The sequence below is a fragment of the Ascaphus truei genome, chromosome 7, assembly GCF_040206685.1.
Source record: "Ascaphus truei isolate aAscTru1 chromosome 7, aAscTru1.hap1, whole genome shotgun sequence".
Lineage (NCBI taxonomy): Eukaryota > Metazoa > Chordata > Amphibia > Anura > Ascaphidae > Ascaphus > Ascaphus truei.
The window spans coordinates 22,250,924-22,268,423 of record NC_134489.1 but is presented as its reverse complement, the minus strand read 5'-3'; positions in this window follow the sequence as shown (position 1 = coordinate 22,268,423).

Below are 17,500 nucleotides of genomic sequence, written 5' to 3'. Positions count from 1 at the left end.
AACGAGATAAAAAAATGATACATGTTTTTCCCACATTCGCCTATCACTAACCACAAAACTTAACCCAATTAAAAGGACACATCCAATTGGCGTTTGAAATAAGGAGTAAAAGTAGTTACACTGGCGACACACTTTATTCGAGCTTGGCTAGTCCCACGAATTCGGGTATACCCGGGTGTATTGAGGTTTGTGACTGTTTTCTGCCCGAGTACATTGAGTTATTTTCCAAGCAGGGATTGAAGCATTTTATTCCCGCTGGCTGCAATACTGCACAGTATATATATATAAACTGCATTACAATTCATGAATTTATGCCATCTGGTAGACACGCGAAGCATTGCAGCCTATTAAATCCTAATCATTATCATTTAACAGATCAGCCGCCCATCAGCCAGGCATGAACCCAGGCTGGGAAGGCAAATGCAACGGGGCTTGTCAGAGGTTAGGAGTGGCGCATTCCAGGTATCTGCCAGGTACATACCGGGTATTTGCTCGAATAAAGTGTGTCGGTGCAGTACTTTTGTTGACCTTGAAAACGAAACACAGGAATTTGTTAGCCATTGAGCAGAATCATTTTGATGAGCAAAGAAGACAGAACTGCACACATCTTTTGTGCTACTCTGACATGGCTGATGAATTCGTTAACAATATGAATCCCCTTTTAGGGTATAAGTACATGGTTTCAGAAGCAATTTTAAACAGTCGCGGACACAAAGCAAGCACACGCCAAATCTATGATTTGATTCGAGCTAAATATCCTTATTACCAAGACCGTAGGCATGCGCGGAATTTTAATTCCTCAATAAGATTCACTTTATCAACTAATTACTTTTTTGAACGTGTGCAGGATAAGCTAGAACACACCTATGGTTTCTGGAAGATTGCAAAGGAAAAGCATTTTACCCTGAAAGAGGGCACATATATTGTTGTGAAAGGCATATTTATTCCTAATGCCAATAGCAATGGATCCGCTACTACTGTTCCGTGTGAATCGATACCTGCTGCAATATCTGCACCCTCCATTCCTGAAACCCACATTGTACAACAACAAAAGTACTATGATTATGTACCAAGCCTTTCAGCTGAAAATGCATTGGAATGGGAACCAGAAGAAATGAACCTACCTCCCGACCAATTGTTTGAAGAAAGCAGTGGCGATTCCTATGAGCGCTTCATGGAGGAGATGTGTGTCATACTGGATTCTGAGGGTGGGTCAAGCGTGGATGAAAATGCCTTGCATTTCTGGAGCGACCAGTTGCAGCCAGACGAAGAGTTAATTCTAGAAGAATGGTAAATATAACAACCGTTATGCGTTGACTGTGCGTTTAAATGTTTTTTTTTGTTTTGTTTTTTTTTAACCACCATTTTCCCTTTCAATGCGTGGATACAGCGTAACATTGCAGACTGCATAACATGTAGCGATCACAAAGAAATTGTTGCCGAATACAATATAGTATAACCTGAAAGAGTAGTACACATTGCTGACGGAATAAATATACGTACTTTCCTATCCCTTTAACCATATTAGCAACATTTTAACATAACTCTAACACATACCTGTTTTGTTATCATGCAACATTTAAAAGCGGGTCCACCACGTATGACGTGGGACCCTTGTCATGGCCCAAGGCGTCCTTAAAAAGGATTACGGATGTAAGTCCCGCCCCCAAGCGACGTGCGCGCCTCAAAGCCTATTGGCTGTCATGTTTTGTTATAGTAACGGTAACTGCAGTGTGTCATGTGTGCGGCTCAGTGTTTGTAGCCGTAAAGTGGGCGTTAGCCGAATGTTAATTGAGTGGGAGGAGTGTTAGCGTGCGTTTCACGCTGGTTTAACATGACGTCACACGTATTGCATTTGCGCATTGTGTTATCGGCCGTCCTTTCTGTCCAAACACGTCTGTTTAAAAAGAATACAGATGTACTCGTTTAGAACGAATGTAGTTTCGTATTCATTGTATTTGAAATAAAGATTTTATGTTTAATGGTATTTTCAAGATGTATTGAACGCACAACGTACGCTTTGTTTTGCGCATGCGCTAACAGTTAGTGCAGCCAAGCGTGAAGTGCGTGCGCACACTAAGATGTGCGCGCACATTTTTCAGTATACAGGCAACGTTCACATCATATACATAGTTATGCCTGCTACAAATTTAAAGAAACATTACATACTGATGTACACTTGTACTTCTTACATATAAGTGAGTGACGTGTGTATGTACACAATCATATAGAGCTGTGTAATGCGTTGTCACGGATACATATATAGTAAGGTGCCATATTTGACCATCATGTGTTTGCTGTATTTCAGAGATGTCGGGGAAGATACAATCGGATCAATGTATGATTTCAGAAGAGTCTACCTTTATATGAGATGATTGTGAGGAGGAGCCACCGACTACTATACTACATATGGAACTAATTTTATATTGCTTGCAGCGCTTATTAACAAACAATTAAAAATGTGATACCCTTATGCCTATATTGCATAAGCACTTAATTAACATAATGATGTTGCAAAATAGTGCCTCATGAATTTTTATTGAGTGTTCTTTAATGACTACTATCATTTTATGGCATGGTGTGTTTTATATATAACAACCATTCCCACTCTGCTAACACATTTGTGAATTCTATTGTGTAATGGAACGTATGACTGTCGAAACTATGTAACAATAATAATAATAATAATAATTATAATATGAGCATGTTCATGTATAGCGCTGCTAGTTGTACACAGCGCTTTACAGACACATTTTTCAGGCTGAGGTCCCTGGCCCGTGGAACTTACAATTTATTTTTTGCCGCCTGAGGCACAGGGAGATAAAGTGACTTGCCCAAGGTCACAAGGAGCCGACACCGGGAATTGAACCAGACTCCCCTGCTTCAAAATCTCAGTGCCAGTGTGTGTCTTTACTCACTGAGCCACTCCTTCTCCCAATGTAAAGGACACTTACAACCAACTAGCCATTTCTTGTTAAAAATCTCTTGTTACATGGGTATGTTGATAAAATGGTTTGGGACTGTAGCAAATAATGTTATTGGCCAGATGTTGTGGTCCCCTACAATGCATGATGTTCTGATTATGACATCAACATCATGTAATGAAGTACGTTTCTGTGTATATTTCATTAACCTAACTAACTATAGTTTACTGTGTTTATTAAACGTTCTAAAAATACATAGTATAGTCAATATGATGATATAAGCTACCATAATAAAGCTGGTGTTATCATTTGTCGGTGTTATACATGGATCCTACACAAATTGATACAGACACAAACAGTTGTCTTACAAAGTGTGTCTATGCTAATGTGCACGTGATTGACGTTACAATTGTGACAATACTTGATAATTATCATCATGATAATGATGAAGTGACGTGATTTATATTGCAAAAATATTACCAACATTGTCATATTGGTAAATTATAAATGCTAAATGACAGTAACATTAGTGACAAATTTGTCTTCTCTGTTAACAGTTTAACACTTGGTACATGTAGGACACATCCACACACGTGTGACTTATACATACACATGTCACAAATGTAAATTAATGTTGACTATTAATTCCTAGCATTACAAAACACCAACATTGCTAAATATAAGATGTAGTACGCATTGTTGTGATTGCAGGCATTCATGCATGGAGTTTTATGATCAGTCAATTTCATCCGTGATGAATGATGTCCCGTAAGTAAAGAAATAAGTACAGTTATCCCCTTGTCTCCAAACACCTCTATATTACATTAATGGAATTTATAAGGAAACATACATAAAATGTGATGAAATGGGAGTAATCATTTTCTAATACAATGCACATGAAAGCTCAAGAGTAGCTAAATGCATATACATGATACAGAAAGTACATATATGTAACATTTGTGTTTAAACCAATATGTTGGGTTTTGACTTCAAATAATTATAGGAAGATTGATGTAGGCACATCTTATGAGAGATGTCCGCAAATATACATACCATGATCAGTCATACTGGAGATATACCTATAATGCAAAGGAACAATATATAAATTGCAAACATTGACATGCCATCTTCAGTACCGTAAACAACACAGCAAAGTGTGTATTTGGTGTTAAATGTGCAACACCATGTATATTTAATCACATTCAAAATGTAAATCAGCCTGGTGTACACATCATATGGATGTACATGTTACACTGCACCAATAACATTGTATGTAAGCATACTAGAAGCATGAATGAGTATGGGCATAATATGTGTATTGTGTTAGCATAAGGAACAACACAATGCTAAAATATGAGTGCTTTGTTACCCCAGTTGTATTCACATACACACAACTAAAGTACAATTGAAGAGGGATTATATAACCTGTGCAACAATAACATACCGGTGCCACATCCCTTTGTGCACACAGCAGAGAAAAGAAAGGTGTGCAACCCATATTCATCTGTGTCCTACCAGAAGGGTATATAAAAAAACATTATTGTTAAGATAACATAATGTAAGTATAAAAGTAGAACTTGGAACATATCTGTTTTTACTTACAAGAAAAAAATGAATTGATGAGATTCTGGCGTGTCTGGCCACCACTGGCTGTTTGTTCATTTTCAGCAGCTACATGGGTGGGATGCTCGTCTACCAAAGGCTCATCTAGGTCTGCTTGTACATTGTGCCTGAGTGCAACATTGTGCAAAATGCAACAGGCAAGGATAATATCAGACACTTTTTGAGGCTTGTATAGAAGAGCCCCACCAGTTCTGTCCAGACACCTAAATCTGGTCTTGAGTAGGCCAAATGTCCTCTCTATAACAGATCTTGTAGATATATGGGCTGCATTGTACCTCTCCTCTGCTTCAGTTTGAGGGTTTAGCACCGGAGTCAAGAGCCACGGCCTAATTCCGTATCCTGAGTCACCTATAATGAATGGAGCACACATAAGCTGACATTAGTGATCAAATTGTACAATGCCAACATTCCTAAATAAAAATGTGTTTTGTGTTATAACATGTAAATGTGTACTCACCCAGCAGCCAACCATGTTCAAAATGTCCCTCTTCGAACGCATGGAAGACTGAAGAGTTCCTCAGGATAGAGGAATCGTGACTGGAACCAGGGAATTTGGGTACCACATGCATTATCCTCATCGTCGCATCACATACCACCTGTACATTGAGTGAATGGTAGTGCTTACGATTGCGGTACACATGCTCACTCTGACTAGGTGCAATCAAAGCAACATGTGTGCAATCGATTGCACCCAGCACACATGGTATCCCTGCTATATTATAAAAGCCAGTCCTGACTTCCAGCCACTCTGTCGCCTCTGTAGGAAAATGAATATAATTCCTAGCGCGTCTATTGAGTGCATAGAGAAACTGGGTCAAGGCCCGCGAGAATGTAGATTGCGAGACCCCGCCCACTATACCCACAGTTGTCTGGTATGACGCGGAAGCAAGATAATGTAATGAGCACAGCATTTTAACAAGCCCAGGGACTGCACGATCTCTGGCTGTGAAAAAATCTAAATCTCCCCTTATCTCCTGATAAAGAGCTAAGATTGCTGCTGAACTCAAACGATAGCGACTTACAATCTCCTCCTCACTCATCCCATCTAACAGGGTTCTCTCCCTGTACAGACGCGGACGAGGCACAACTTGTCTCCTCTGTCTTCTCCTCTGATCTCCTGTCCCTCTCCCTGTCTCTGTCGTATCCGCGTGACTGTCCCTGTCACTGTCCCTCGGTGTGTCCCTCCCTTGCCCTATATGATTGTCTTCATCATCAAGCATGTCATAGAAAAGAATGTTCCTCCGTCTCCTAAACAATCTCAACATTTTGAAATGAGTAGCTGTGAATGATCAGGTAATGGGCGTCCTTTAAATAGGTATGTGATGATGTCAGGTGACATAGTAAAATGCAAGGTGTTACATTAACATAATAAAGTACTTCTGTGGCAAGCTGTGTGCAGTTCTTGTTATAAGTATTTGTTGTGTGTATTCTGCAGGGAATGATGATATTTGGCAATGATGTGACGTGAACCTTTGTAGAAACATTGCTTGCAAATAAATAGTTGCATGTGCAATGCATGTAACACTTGTGAACGCAACAGTCAGTCATGTAATTAGGCAAAAAGGCTGAGATTGACGTGGGAAAAGTTTTGTTTAACATGTGTAATTAGGCATGTTATTGTGACATGTTGACAACAATGAATAGTCGTGTGCATATGCATGCATTTCTGTAAGGAGGATAGTTGGTATAGAATGAGTTAACAAGGTGTCCCAATGCTGAATTACTGTACATGTGTGTATAAGTTAGGTTGAAGTGCTTGTAATGCTACGGTTACAATGTAAACATGCAATGTGATTGAGCGTCCAATAAGTGACGTCATGAAAATAGGGAGGACCCAAAAGTATATGTAAACATGAGAAGACAGATGTACATGAACGTTTAAAGATGCGTGTCACATTACAAGCATTGTGTAATGTAAAGGAAGATGAATATACTGTGTATGTGTGACATGTGTGACATGTGTAACATCATGTAAATAATTGTCGCTGAGTTGAGTAAAATGTGTGATATGATGTGAGGTTCTCCTTTAAGAGTTGAGTATAGTATTTTCCCTTGGCACATCATCACATGATGAGTAATGTGACCCGCAAATGCTGCAAACATGTAAAAGTATAATGTTATGCAAATAATACACGTCAGCTGTGACACAATGCAGGGAATGCCCCCACACTGTAATGCAAATGACGTTTGTATTGTGAGCAATGAAACGTAAACAGTACTATACTGTTATACGTCCCCGCTCCATTGACTCCATTGATGTACAGAAGATTTTTTTTTCTAAGTGCCGTTCCGGCAGCCTTAGCGATCGTTCTCCCCTCCAAACTGCCAACTTTAGTTGGCGGGAGAAATTGGCCATAACATCTCAATTTCGTAGTGCCGATCAGGCCCGATAAGCTGTTTTTTTTTGTTGAATCCAGCCGATTTAAAAAAGTGGCGATCAGTGGCGAAAACAGGCTTATCGGCAGCCGACTGCCCATAACAAAATAATCGGCTCCGAAACATGGCGATATCAAGCACTTATCGGCGCTTACTGAATCTCAAACCCAATTTTGGCTATAAAATGGCGATAATTCCCTTATCAACGCTTACTGCATGAGGCCCCTAGTTGTAAATCGGGCACAGCACTGATGTCATGGAGCATCACAACTAATAATACTATAAACACAGCTTCATGACAAAAAATGTAGTTCAGAATACAGGAGACGGGTGTCTTCACAACACCTCACCCAGCTTCTACAACAGGATAAACAACATCATGCCCTCCCATTGTACCTACTGTCTTTAGCAGGTAGCCTACCTATTTTTATGTCCCCTTTCCTGCTTTTTAAATATATATTTTAAATTAAGCAGACCTGTCAACTCTCACAGATTTTCCATGAGTCTCTCAGATTGCCATCCTATCTCGGGAGATAGGGTGTATAGCAGGCCTGCACAACATACGGCCCGCAATAAGATTAAAAAAAAAAAACCCTTAAAAAAACTAAAAAAAATGGCGGCAATTCCCCGCGGTCCCGGCGCGCATGCGCAGGGCTCCCCCTTCCTGCAAGCTCGCAACGTGGGACGGAGGGGGAAGTCACAGCCAGCTGAGCTCTTCTGCTGCCGCTCCCCCCCCTGATCCCAACGTGGATATGTGCAGGGGGGTGATGTGAGGTGCATTGAGGTGAGGTGCATTGAGGTGAGGTGCAGGGGAGGTGAGTTTCAGGTGAGGTGCAGGGAGGTGAGGTGCAGGAGGGGTGATGTGAGGTGCAGGGGGTGAGGTGCAGGGGTGATTGGAGATGCAGGGGGGTGATTGGAGGTGCAGGGGGTCATTGGAGTTGTAGGGGGGGGTGATTGGAGGTGCAGGGGGGGTGATTGGAGGTGCAGGTGGGGTGATTGGAGGTGCAGGGGGGGTGATTGGAGGTGCAGGGGGGGTGATTGGAGGTGCAGGGGGTGATTGGAGGTGCTGGGGGGGGGTGATTGGAGGTGCGGGGGGTCACTGGAGGTGAAGGGGGGGTCATTGGAGGTGCAGGGGGGGTCATTGGAGGTGCAGGGGGGGGTCATTGGAGGTTTAGGGGGGTCATTGGAGGTGTAGGGGGGTCATTGGAGGTGCAAGGGAGGGTGTTTGGAGGTGCAAGGGAGGGTGGTTGGAGGTGCAGGGGCGTGATTGGAGGTGCAGGGGGGATGATTGGAGGTGCAAGGGGGGAGAATGATGTGATGTGCAGGGGGGGAGAGTGATGTGAGGTGCAGGGGGGGAGAGTGATGTGAGGTGCGGGGGGAGAGTGATGTGAGGTGCAGGGGGGGAGAGTGATGTGAGGTGCAGGGGGGAGAGTGATGTGAGGTGCAGGGGTGGAGAATGATGTGAGGTGCAGGGGGGGAGAATGATGTGAGGTGCAGGGGGGGTGGGATGTGTGTGGTGTGCAGGGGGGTATTGTGTGTTTGATGTGGAGAGGGAGTATTATGTGTGTGGGTGAGGGGGAGAGATGGGGGTATGAGAGATAGATGGGGAGTATCGCAAAGGTTGATAGTGAGGGGTTCTGGGGGAGATATGAGGATGATGATGAGAGGTGCTGGAGGAGAGATGATGATGATGACGATGATGATGATGATGATTTTACCTGTGCGGCCCAAATTTTTTTTCCTTGGAGCAGTTCGGCCCTTCTCGCTTTACGAGTTGTGCAGGCCAGGTGTATAGTATCTCACAGAATCTGTGAGAGTTGACAGGCCCCTAACAGCAGAGGTGGGATGGGGAGGAGGGGGCAGCAGAGGTGGGATGGGGAGGAGGGGGCAGCAGAGGTGGGATGGGGAGGAGGGGGCAGCAGAGGTGGGATGGGGAGGAGGGGGCAGCAGAAGTAGGATGGGGAGGGGGCAGCAGAGGTGGGTTGGGGAGGAAGAGGCAGCTGAGGGTGGATGAGGAGGAGGGGGCAGCTGAGGGTTGATGGGGAGGAAGGGGCAGCTGAGGTTGGATGGGGAGGAAGGGGCAGCTGAGGGTGAATGAGGAGGGGGCAGCTGAGGGTGGATAGGGAGGAGGGGGCAGCTCAGGGTGGATGCAGGGTAAATGGAAGTTTTTAATAATCTCTGCCATTTTCATCCCACATCTCCCTAAAAGAAGCTTTTAAATTGTTGACCAGCGTGCAGCAACACGCAGTAAGGAATATTCTCTTTTTTGTGTGTGTGTCTATATATTAGACTGGAGTGTAAAATCTTTGGATTAGTGTTCTGTATCTATATAAATTAGAGTATAAACTCTGGATTGGTGTTCTATATATACATTAGAGTGTACACTCTGGATTAGGGTTCTGCATCTATAAAGTGAAGTGTAAACTCTGTGCCTATATACATAGCTACACATTACAGTGAAAGCACTATGGATGAGTGCTCTGTATCAATACATTAGAGCAGTGGTTTTCAACTGGGGTTCCGCTAACACCCCTCAGGGGTTCTGCGGCAGCCATGGGGGGGGGGAGCCAGGACCGGGGGCGCATAGCAGTTACCCGCCGTCTCCCGAGCTCAGCAGCAGCAGCTGGCAGCTCACTGCTATCCTCTCTGCCTGCTCCGGTCGGCGCGCACTCTCGCAAGGGGGGGGGGATCTCGCAAGGGGGGGGATCGCGCAAGGCCTCTGCAACCTGAACTTACTTTGATTCAGAAGGCTGCTGCGACGCGGCACATTACCCCACTGCATCATTTGGCAACGCTGCATCATTTGACGCCAGCACAAAAGGTGAAGGGGGCGCGAGGTGCTGTGGCACTGTGCTCTTGAACTAGTTCTCCAAAGGGGCCAGATGAGAAAACATTTAGGAGTAGAAAGGCCACAAGCTTATTGTAATGTCATTTTAGATACATTTTAAAACGTGAACTATACCATATATACAGTATGCACATTACCTTAACTTACAGCTGAGTTTTAGTGTGAAAAAATGCACTTTGTCCTGCTAATTTCATACTAGTTGCTTGGGAAGCTGAGAGTCCAGAGTTCACATCAAGGCCCTTCCCAGACCACCAGTTGAAGATCCCTGCTGTAGCATAGCAAGGGGGAGGAGGGCACCATAGGGGCAGTGGGGAAGGTTTGGGTGCAATGCAGTGTTTGCTGTGCGGTGCACAGGCGTTATGCGCTGTACTAATTGAGTCCAGCAACATGTCACAATATGAACGGTGGTGCGCCATAATATGACCCAGCTCTACAGTCTCTCACTGATTTTAGTCCTTCTTGGTTGCTACCTCTGATTAGGCTTTTTTTTAATTCATATTCAGAAAGGGAAAGGGAGAATCTCTGGATTATAATTGCAGTATTCCTAACTCTGGGGACCCTGTAAGAGATGTGTGCAGAGGTAAATTTAATGGAGACCGATTACGGTGAAATTAAATCCTGGCTTTATTTTGCCTGTACCTTTAACAAGGCAAAACATACAAAAAGAAACACGTAACCCTGCGTGCCATTTGCCGCTGGATCTTAGGTAAGGGGGAGGGGGGGACGCGAGCACAGGGGCTGCCAGTTGGGGGGGGGGCAATTGTTTTAGACAATTAGATGTCATACTTATACAGCTCAACCCCATTATAGCGCAATCCGTTACAACGCGAATCCGCTTATAACGCGGGCTGAGGTGGCTCACGATTTAAAACATCTCCAAGTTTTTTTTGTTTTTTTTAAATTACATTTTTTTTCTTTTTTCCTAAAGCTTTATTGCTAACACACACAGAAACGGACACACACACGGACACACACACACACACACACACACACACACACACACACACACACACACACACACACACACACACACACACACACACACACACAAACGGACACACACACACACACGCACGCGCTTGTTCCGATGTCTCCCTCACACACAGACACACACACGGACACACACACACACACACACACACACACACACACACACACACGCGCGCTTGTTCCGATGTCTCCCTCACACACAGACACACAAAGATCTCCTACCTCTCTGCCTTTTTGTGTGCTGTTGCTGAGGGATGCAAAGTCCAAAGGCAGCTGATCAAAAATGACACCTAATTAGAGCCTCTGTTTCATAGTCAGTGGAGATTCTACTACTCATTAAACAGTATATTTACTGTATTTAGAATTTAGCAATTACCAGTGTCAGGAAATCTGAGTGAACTTTACTACTCAGAGACTTAAAAGTAACAACCGAATAACAAATGATAACTTCTGCTTTTGGGACATGCATACTGTATGTCCCACAAAGTTGTACATTCTGATTTTTTATAAAAATGTGTTCTAAAATAGTTTACCAAACACACAGGGTTTAAAAATGTTTAGGGATAAGTCTAAAGCATTGCAGCTGTCGTGTTTGAAAAATATACCCAGTGGGGATTGTGCGATCGTGCTGCTGCTGTCGGCTTCTCCTTCTCCCCTCCCTCTGCCTCTCTGGAAGCTGACAAACCCGGGAGTGAAGAGAGCTGCAGATGCCAGGTAAGTCCTGATCGCGGCAGCCATTTTTTCCGCTATCCCGGTTATAATGCTGTCTCATTGTATGGCCCCCAAATACCGCATTATAACGGGGTTCAGCTGTCCTAATATTCCTACTGCACTAGGCACATTGTAAAGATCTATTTTTGTGATGGAGCTCATACATTTTTTTAAACAGATCAACAAAAAGCTCCTGTTTTAGTAATTTTTGAATTATTAATGGAATACTAACCAGGTGGGATGATAAATGCTTTTTTTCCTACCACATTTCCTTATTTAAACCCGAATTATTTATTGTAGATATATTGATATAAATCAAATGTTCTTTGCTTACGGCTGGAGGGATTAGAAGCACAGGTGGACAGGCTGTGACTTGTAATATTAAATTGCTTTGCGCTGTCTGCATACATTTCCACACCTATGACCTTAACTACTCAATTAGAGAAGCAGTGCAAGCAGAATGTATACATTTAGTTCGGCATTGCTCCAAAAAGCAGATCTTGCCAGAAATGTAACATGGACAAATTATGTACAGGTTGTTTTGAAATAACAGTTTAATTAATGCCAACTGAAACACAAAAAAAGACAACACGGCTTGGACTACGACCTATCTCCACTCTCCACTCCCTGACTTCGGCAAGGCATCCTTCACTCTATCTCTACAACCGGTACCGGCAAGTATTGTCTACCTTACTACACCTGGCCTGGCAACGCTTCATACCACACTCCGGACACGCTCCCTTTGCTGCGGGTGCGTGTATTACCACTTCCCCCTTCAGCTCAGGGGACGGGTCTGGTCTGCGGGCAGCACCGGCGTAACATTATGTCGAGCCCACAAGACGCAGACCAGACCGAACTTCAACAGTTTCTCTCCAATCTGCTTCAGCAAAACCAGGCCATGGCGGATCAAATTGTGGCACTTACACGCCAGGTCGCAGTACTCTCAGACAGGGTACCGACCGCGACCCCGCCAGATGTAAGCCCCCACTCCGCAAGCGCAGTTAGCAGCTCAGATGTAAGGATTCTTCCCCCCAAGCCTTATGCAGGTGAACCGCAAGATTGTAGGGGTTTCATAAACCAGTGTGAGGTGCAGTTTGAAATGGCCCCCCATCTCTACAATACTGATCGCAAGAAGGTAGCCTACATTTATAACCTCCTCACTGGCAGCGCCTGGCTTGGGCTTCCCCGGTTTGGGAGCGACGTTCTGACCTTACCCAAGATTACCCGGCATTTAAAGCCGAATTTCAACGAGTATTCGATTCTCCCGCTTGTCGGGAGATGGCATCTGTTTCTCTCCTCCAGATCACTCAGGGACGGCGAATGGTGAGACAGTATGCTGTGGAATTCCGGACTCTAGCAGCCGAGACTAACTGGGGACAAGAGGCTCTCGTCTCCGTATTCTGGCAAGGCCAGGCAGATCCCATCAAGGATGAACTCTCTCGCCAATCCAGGCCGGAACAATTGGAGGTCCTCATTGATTTGGCTTTCCGAGTGGATCAACGTATCCAGGTTTGCCGCTCTGGGCGTCAGTGCACTCGCTTCCATAACTTTCAAGTTCCGTTCTCCAGTACTCCCAGCAACACTCCTGCTTCCCCAAGTGCTACCACACCTCTTCGTCCTGCACTGGAGTTGCCAGAGCCAATGCAATTGGGGGTACAACGCATCCGCACACAGATACGGCAGTTCCGCCACGCCGGGGGATTGTGTTTCTACTGCGGATACATGGAACATCTGGTTTGGGAGTGTCCACTGCGTCCGGGAAACGGGAACACCCAGTGAGTACAGAGGGGCTCTCTCTGGGTGTAATGTCTCCACGTCCCCTTTCTAAAGGTGAACTCCCTAAGAAACTTACAGTTCCAGTCTCCCTTTCAGGCGATAAGTTCAAGACTTCTACCGCCGCTTTCATTGACTCAGGAGCTGGAGGAAACTTCGTGGATCTTGAATTCGCCAGGTTAAACCGCATACCACTCGTGAGAAAGAAGGTTCCCATCGCACTTGTCGGTATCGATGGACGTCCTCTTACCCCGGCCCACATCTCCTTAGAGACGGCTCCCTTGCTTCTGTCCTAACATCTGCACAAGGAGATCTTAGTTCTCGATGCCATTCACGCTCCTGGGATACCCATCACCCTTGGTCTTCCTTGGCTACAGCTTAACAATCCTCTCATTGACTGGACTTCCTCTGCTCCCATTTCCTGGAGGCCGAGGTCAGGCGAGACTCATCAACTGCTGGCCAATACCTCTGTTCCCGGAAGTTATTCTACCTTCCGTTTACCATCAATTCCGGGACGTTTTCAATAAGGTACAGTCAGACCTTTTGCCGCCACACAGGACTTACGATTATCCGATCGATCTAGTTCCTGGTTACTCCATACCCAAGTCCAAGACCTACCCCTTGTCGTTACCAGAATCTCACGCTATGGATGAATATATCCAGGAGAATCTCAAGAAAGGCTTTATTCGTCACTCGAATTCCCCAGCAGGGGCTGGGTTTTTCTTCGTCAAGAAAAAGGACGGGTCGTTGAGGCCTTGCATCGACTACAGGGGTTTAAACCACATAACTATTAAAAATCATTACCCCCTTCCCCTTATTACCGAACTGTTCGATAAATTACAGGGGGCCAAGATTTTTTCCAAGTTGGATCTACGTGGTGCCTATAACCTGGTGCGCATCAGGAAGGGGGATGAATGGAAGACGGCCTTCAACACGCGTAGTGGACACTACGAGTATCTTGTAATGCCTTTCGGCTTATGTAATGCTCCCGCTGTCTTCCAGGATTTCATCAACGACGTCTTTCGTAAGGTACTCAATATTTTTGTTATTGTATATTTGGATGATATCCTGATTTTTTCCAAAGATCTCCAGGACCATATACACCACACCTCCTACGTCCTTTCCCGTCTCCGTGAACACCATTTGTACGCCAAACTGGAGAAGTGCACCTTTCATCAGACCTCTACTCCGTTCCTGGGGTACATCATTTCCGATGAGGGGTTTATGATGGACTCCGGTAAACTTCAAGCAGTCACTGAATGGCCAAGACCCAACTCTTTCAAGGCCATACAACGTTTTTTAGGGTTCGCTAATTATTATCGTAAGTTTATACGGAGTTTTTCTACCATTGTGGCACCCCTTACTGCGCTCACCAAAAAAGGAGCTGATCCTTCTGCTGGTCATCCGAGGCCATCTCCGCCTTTGAGACACTCAAGGAAGCCTTTATATCCGCACCTATTCTCCGTTATCCTAACATTGAACTTCCCTTCGTCCTGGAGGTCGACGCTTCTGATTGCGGCGCTGGTGCCGTTCTTTCTCAGAGACCCACGCCCCAAGATAAGTTACATCCCTGTGCATATTTTTCCAAGAAATTCTCGTCTGCCGAGGGGAACTATGACGTGGGTAACAGGGAACTTCTGGCCGTGAAGATGGCTCTTCAAGAGTGGAGACACCTGCTGGAGGGGTCGAAAGAGCCGTTTACTATTCTCACGGACCACAAGAACCTTCTTTACATAGAGAACGCTCGACGCCTTGGTCCGCGACAGGCTCGTTGGGCTCTTTTTTTTTCTCGGTTCGATTTTCACCTTTCCTATATCCCCGGGACCAAGAATGTAAAGGCAGACGCACTCTCCTGAATACATTCTTCTGAAGAGAGGCCAGAGGAATCTTTGGAGACTATCCTTCCGCTTGAGAGGATTCTCGCCACGTCTTCTTTCAAGAATCTTGACAAGATTTTGTACTCCCAGAGACGCATTCCCAAGGACTTGGTCGTTCCCGACAACAAACTCTTTGTACCTTCCAAATTTGTTCCAGAGGTCCTGTCTTGGGGTCACTCCTCTAAATATACAGGTCATCCAGGTTTTAAGAAGACTACTGATCTCATTCGTCAGAATTTCTGGGGGCCAAGGATGTCTCAAGATATTCTGGAGTTTACCTGCGCCTGCCCCACGTGCGCTCAAAGCAAGACTCTCCATCAAAAGCCTCAGGGTTTTCTGTTACCCCTTCCAGTTCCCGACTGCCCCTGGTCCCACATTTCGATGGACTTCATCGTGGAGTTGCCCAGGTACAGAGGAATGAACACTATCTTGGTGGTCTTGGACAGGTTCTCGAAGATGTCCCATTTCATTCCACTTAAAGGATTACCCACCTCCCCCGCCCTTGCTGATATCTTTACGGAGCAGATTTTCCGGATTCATGGGATCCCTTCGTCCATTGTTTCTGACAGAGGTTCTCAGTTCGTATCCAAATTTTGGAGAGCTTTCACGAAGAGATTGGGCATCTCTTCTTCTTTCTCTTCCGCCTATCATCCTCAGTCCAATGGACAAACGGAGAGAATCAATCAATCCCTGGAGAAGTACCTGAGATGTTTCATATCCGATTTCCAGGATGATTGGGCTCAACTCCTCTCTTGGGCAGAGTATGCCGTCAATTCTGCCAAAAACGAATCCACCCGGGAGTCGCCCTTCTTTATAAATTATGGGTTCCACCCTCCCTGTCTTCCCATCCCCAACATTCCTTCTGGAGTACCAGCCGTAGATGAACGCATTTCTTCCCTCCAAACCGCATGGTCTAGGATTCAGTCTACCCTTCTCAACTCCTCCCGCAGATCGAAACTACAGGCCGATCGTCGTCGTCGTTCGGCGCCCAGTTACAAACCAGGGGATTTGGTATGGCTCTCCTCTAAGAATATCCACCTCAAGGTACCATCTCCTAAACTGGCACCTAAGTTCCTGGGCCCCTTCCCTATTTGTGAACAAATCAATCCCGTGGCATACCGACTCCAACTACCACCCAGTATGAAGATTCCCAATGTCTTTCATGTGTCCCTCTTAAAACCATTAATCTCCAGTCACTTCTTTCCGGATCAGACACGTAAACTGGATCCCATTACTGTACAAAATAACGAGGAATACGAAGTTCACTCTCTTTTGGATTCTCGCCTATCCAGGGGTCAGCTCCAGTTCTTGGTGCAGTGGAAGGGCTTTGGCCCTGAAGAGAGATCCTGGGTACCTTCAAAGGACATTCATGCCCCGGCCCTTCTTAAGTCCTTCAGGAAAAAGTTTCCAGAGAAACCGTTCTTGGACCGTCCTGAGGCCGTTCCTGAAGAGGGGGGTACTGTCAGGAATCGGCGTTCTCCACGCTCCCCACACAGAGCACTCCCTCCCTGCAGGGTGCCCCTGGACACACAAAACAATCCTGCCTTACCGGCCTCCACGGCTTCCCGCCCCTGCCGCCGTCGCGGGATCACTCCCCTCGGTGATTCCTCTGCTCAGCGCCGGGCGCGCCCACGCCCTCCTGCACACACACCTGCACCATCCACTGGCTCGGTTCACGCGCGTACACGAGTTACGGAGCATGCTCAGTCTGCACACTCTTATTCCCGTCCCCCGGACCTCAGGCTCCGCCCCTGCACACTGCATGGGCATACTCAGGTTACCAACAAGACTCACCTGGCCTGTTATGCCTGCACCAATCTGCAGTGTCTCCCTGTAGCTCTTCCTGTCCCGCCTCCGTTCCTAATTGGACCTTCCTGCTTTATCTAGCTCCTCTCTGCTCTCAGTCTTTGCTCGACATAGTCTCTGTATGGAAGTACTTCTGGATTCTCTCAGTGTTTTCACAGGTTCTGACGCAGCTCGTACGACTACCCCCTCTGGCTCTCGATCTCGGCACTCCTTGGACAACGCACACTCTGGTAACCCCTTGAACACGGCTTGGACTACGACCTATCTCCACTCTCCACTCCCTGACTTCGGCAAGGCATCCTTCACTTTATCTCTACAACCGGTACCGGCAAGTATTGTCTACCTTACTACACCTGGCCTGGCAACGCTTCACACCACACTCCGGACACGCTCCCTTTGCTGCGGGTGCGTGTATTACCACTTCCCCCTTCAGCTCAGGGGACGGGTCTGGTCTGCGGGCAGCACCGGCGTAACACTTGCCTGTGTTTCCCCCATCTGACCTGCTGCTTCCAAAGCCTTCCTGCTCAGTAGCCCCGGTGCTACTTCTTGTTCCTGGCGTCTACGCTGAAGCG